Source organism: Nerophis lumbriciformis, linkage group LG37 (genome assembly GCF_033978685.3).
Source record: "Nerophis lumbriciformis linkage group LG37, RoL_Nlum_v2.1, whole genome shotgun sequence".
Classification (NCBI taxonomy): domain Eukaryota; kingdom Metazoa; phylum Chordata; class Actinopteri; order Syngnathiformes; family Syngnathidae; genus Nerophis; species Nerophis lumbriciformis.
Window position 1 is genome coordinate 4787501 of NC_084584.2, and position 5000 is coordinate 4792500.

Below are 5000 nucleotides of genomic sequence, written 5' to 3' on the forward strand. Positions count from 1 at the left end.
GTGTGTAGCTTTTTGTGTGTAGCTTTTTGTTGGTAGTTTTTTGTGTGTAGCTTTTTGTGTGTTGGTTTTTGTTTGTAGCTTTTTGTGTGTAGCTTTTTGTTTGTAGCTTTTTGTGTGTAGCTTTTTGTTGGTAGTTTTTTGTTTGTAGCTTTTTGTTTGTAGCTTTTTGTGTGTTGGTTTTTGTTTGTAGCTTTTTGTGTGTAGCTTTTTGTGTGTAGTTTTTTGTTGGTAGTTTTTTGTGTGTAGCTTTTTGTGTGTTGGTTTTTGTTTGTAGCTTTTTGTTTGTAGCTTTTTGTTGGTAGTTTTTTGTTTGTAGCTTTTTGTTTGTAGCTTTTTGTGTGTTGGTTTTTGTCTGTAGCTTTTTGTGTGTATCTTTTTGTGTGTAGCTTTTTGTTGGTAGTTTTTTGTGTGTAGCTTTTTGTTTGTAGCTTTTTGTGTGTAGCTTTTTGTTGGTAGTTCTTTGTTTGTAGCTTTTTGTGTGTTGGTTTTTGTTTATAGCTTTTTGTGTGTAGCTTTTTGTTGGTAGTTTTTTGTGTGTAGCTTTTTGTGTGTTGGTTTTTGTTTGTAGCTTTTTGTTTGTAGCTTTTTGTGTGTAGCTTTTTGTGTGTAGCTTTTTGTGTGTAGCTTTTTGTTGGTAGTTTTTTGTTTGTAGCTTCTTGTTTGTAGCTTTTTGTGTGCTGGTTTTTGTTTGTAGCTTTTTGTGTGTAGCTTTTTGTTGGTAGCTTTTTGTTTGTAGCTTTTTGTTTGTAGCTTTTTGTGTGTAGCTTTTTGTTTGACCAAACAAAAAAATCCATTGGTTTTGAAAATGAAAAATATGAAAAAGGCCTCTGAATGTTTGAAATTCTTTTAGTGGAAAAGGTTTGGACCGCCGTGATTTATGGTTGATGTTTTATTATAAACGTTAGGACAGCCGTGACATAAAAATACCTCCTGGTCGTCATGGTTACCGTGACTCTTTAAGCTACGACATGGAGCAAGACACCTTATTGGCTTTAAGTGATGAGTTCAAAGGTCAGACGGTAGCTGACCTCCTGACCCCTCCCTCTCCTCCTCGCAGGGTGCGGATGAAATCCAGGAAGGTCCGGACCAGCGCCGGCCCAGAATTCCTCTGCGGCGCCGCTCGCGACCTTTGACCCGAAGCAGACCGCTGACTCGATCGTGCCTTTTGTCCCCAACGCACATACGCTCTCGCCGCGCACGGGTGAGTGTGTGTGTGTGTGTGTGTGTGTGTGCGTGTGTGTGTGTGTGCTTAGTATTACTGGGGTCACTTTCAGTCACGTGACAGGAAGTACAGTGTGTTGATGGATACACAACAATTTGTATTGATGGATACACAACAATGTGTGTTGATGGATACACAACAATTTGTATTGATGGATACACAACGTGTGTTGATGGATACACAACAATGTGTGTTGATGGATACACAACAATGTGTGTTGATGGATACACAACAATGTGTGTTGATGAATACACAACAATTTGTATTGATGGATACACATAATGTGTGTTGATGGATACACAACAATGTGTGTTGATGGATACACAACATTTTGTGTTGATGGATACACAACAATGTGTGTTGATCCATACACAACTATGTGTGTTGATGGATACACAACAATGTGTGTTGATCCATACACAACAATGTGTGTTGATCCATACACAACAATGTGTGTTGATGGATACACAACAATTTGTGTTGATGGATACACAACAATGTGTCTTGATGGATACACAACAATGTGCGTTGATGGATACACAACAATTTGTATTGATGGATACACAACAATGTGTGTTGATGGATACACAACAAGGTGTGTTGATGGATACACAACAATAGGTGTTGATCCATACACAACAATGTGTGTTGATCCATACACAACAATGTGTGTTGATGGATACACAACAATGTGTGTTGATGGATACACAACAATGTGTGTTGATTCATACACAACAATGTGTGTTGATGGATACACAACAATGTGTGTTGATTCATACACAACAATGTGTGTTGATCCATACACAACAATGTGTGTTGATCCATACACAACAATGTGTGTTGATCTATACACAACAATTTGTATTGATGGATACACAACAATGTGTGTTGATGGATACACAACAATGTGTGTTGATCCATACACAACAATGTGTGTTGTGTGTTGATCGATACACAACAATGTGTGTTGTGTGTTGATCGACACACAACTTGTGTTGTGTGTTGATCGATACACAACGATGTGTGTTGTGTGTTGATCAAAACACAATAATGTGTACACAACAATGTGTGTTGTGTCTTGATCAAAACACAACAATGTGTGTTGTGTGTTGATCAAAACACAACAATGTGTGTTGTGTGTTGATCAATAAACAACAATGTGTGTTGATGGATACACAACATTGTGTATTGATGGATACACAACAATGTGTATTGATGGATACACAACAATGTGTGTTGATGGATACACAACAATGTGTGTTGATGGATACACAACAATGTGTGTTGATGGATACACAACAATGTGTGTTGATGGATACACAATATTGTGTATTGATGGATACACAACAATGTGTGTTGATGGATACACAACAATGTGTGTTGATGGATACACAACAATGTGTGTTGATCCATACACAACAATGTGTGTTGATCCATACACAACAATTTGTATTGATGGATACACAACAATGTGTGTTGATGGATACACAACAATGTGTGTTGATCCATACACAACAATGTGTGTTGATCCATACAAAACAATGTGTGTTGATCCATACACAACAATGTGTATTGATGGATACACAACAATGTGTGTTGATCCATACACAACAATGTGTGTTGACCTATACACAACAATGTGTGTTGATCCATACACAAAAATGTGTGTTGATCCATACACAACAATGTGTATTGATGGATACACAACAATGTGTGTTGATGGATACACAACAATGTGTATTGATGGATACACAACAATGTGTGTTGATCCATACACAACAATGTGTGTTGATCCATACACAACAATGTGTGTTGATCCATACACAACAATGTGTGTTGATCCATACACAACAATGTGTATTGATGGATACACAACAATGTGTGTTGATCCATACACAACCATTTGTATTGATGGATATACAATTATTGTGTGTTGATGGATACACAACAATGTGTGTTGATGGATACACAACAATGTGTGTTGATGGATACACAACAATTTGTATTGATGGATACACAACAATGTGTGTTGATGGATACACAACAATGTGTGTTGATGGATACACAACAATGTGTGTTGATGGATACACAACAATTTGTATTGATGGATACACAACAATGTGTGTTGATGGATACACAACAATGTGTGTTGATGGATACACAACAATGTGTGTTGATGGATACACAACAATGTGTGTTGATCCATACACAACAATGTGTGTTGATCCATACACAACAATGTGTGTTGATGGATACACAACAATTTGTGTTGATCCATACACAACAATGTGTGTTGATCCATACACAACAATGTGTGTTGATGGATACACAACAATGTGTGTTGATCCATACACAACAATGTGTGTTGTGTGTTGATCGATACACAACAATGTGTGTTGTGTGTTGATCAAAACACAACAATGTGTGTTGTGTGTTGATCAAAACACAACAATGCGTGTTGTGTGTTGATCAAAACACAACAATGTGTGTTGTGTGTTGATCAAAACACAACAATGCGTGTTGTGTGTTGATCAAAACACAACAATGTGTGTTGTGTGTTGATCAAAACACAACAATGTGTGTTGTGTGTTGATCAAAACACAACAATGCGTGTTGTGTGTTGATCAAAACACAACAATGTGTGTTGTGTGTTGATCAAAACACAACAATGTGTGTTGTGTGTTGATCAATAAACAACAATGTGTGTTGTGTGTTGATCAAAACACAATAATGTGTACACAACAATGTGTGTTGTGTCTTGATCAAAACACAACAATGTGTGTTGTGTGTTGATCAAAACACAACAATGCGTGTTGTGTGTTGATCAAAACACAATGTGTGTTGTGTGTTGATCAAAACACAACAATGTGTGTTGTGTGTTGATCAATAAACAACAATGTGTGTTGATGGATACACATTGTGTATTGATGGATACACAACAATGTGTGTTGATGGATACACAACAATGTGTGTTGATGGATACACAACAATGTGTGTTGATGGATACACAATATTGTGTATTGATGGATACACAACAATGTGTATTGATGGATACACAACAATGTGTGTTGATGGATACACAACAATGTGTGTTGATGGATACACAACAATGTGTGTTGATGGATACACAACAATGTGTGTTGATGGATACACAATATTGTGTATTGATGGATACACAACAATGTGTATTGATGGATACACAACAATGTGTGTTGATGGATACACAACAATGTGTGTTGATGGATACACAACAATGTGTGTTGATGGATACACAACAATGTGTGTTGATGGATACACAATATTGTGTATTGATGGATACACAACAATGTGTATTGATGGATACACAACAATGTGTGTTGATGGATACACAACAATGTGTGTTGATGGATACACAACAATGTGTATTGATGGATACACAACAATGTGTATTGATGGATACACAATAATGTGTGTTGATGGATACACAACAATGTGTATTGATGGATACACAACAATGTGTGTTGATGGATACACAACAATGTGTATTGATGGATACACAACAATGTGTGTTGATGGATACACAACAATGTGTGTTGATGGATACACAACAATGTGTGTTGATGGATACACAACAATGTGTATTGATGGATACACAACAATGTGTATTGATGGATACACAATAATGTGTGTTGATGGATACACAACAATGTGTATTGATGGATACACAACAATGTGTATTGATGGATACACAACAATGTGTGTTGATCAATGCTGAGTCCTTCAAGTGTTCTTGTTGTCT

At 36.7% G+C, this 5000-nt stretch overlaps 1 protein-coding gene across 1 annotated transcript in view; it reads left to right on the forward strand.

Annotated features, from left to right (window-relative positions):
* The window catches only part of stard13a (StAR related lipid transfer domain containing 13a), a 140881-nt gene that overhangs the window by 22934 nt on the left and 112947 nt on the right, over positions 1-5000 (forward strand). Inside the window, exon 2 of the mRNA XM_072912615.1 lies at positions 1058-1201. The gene's annotated coding sequence lies outside the window, so the exon portion shown is untranslated. The remainder of the gene's footprint in view (positions 1-1057; positions 1202-5000) is intronic.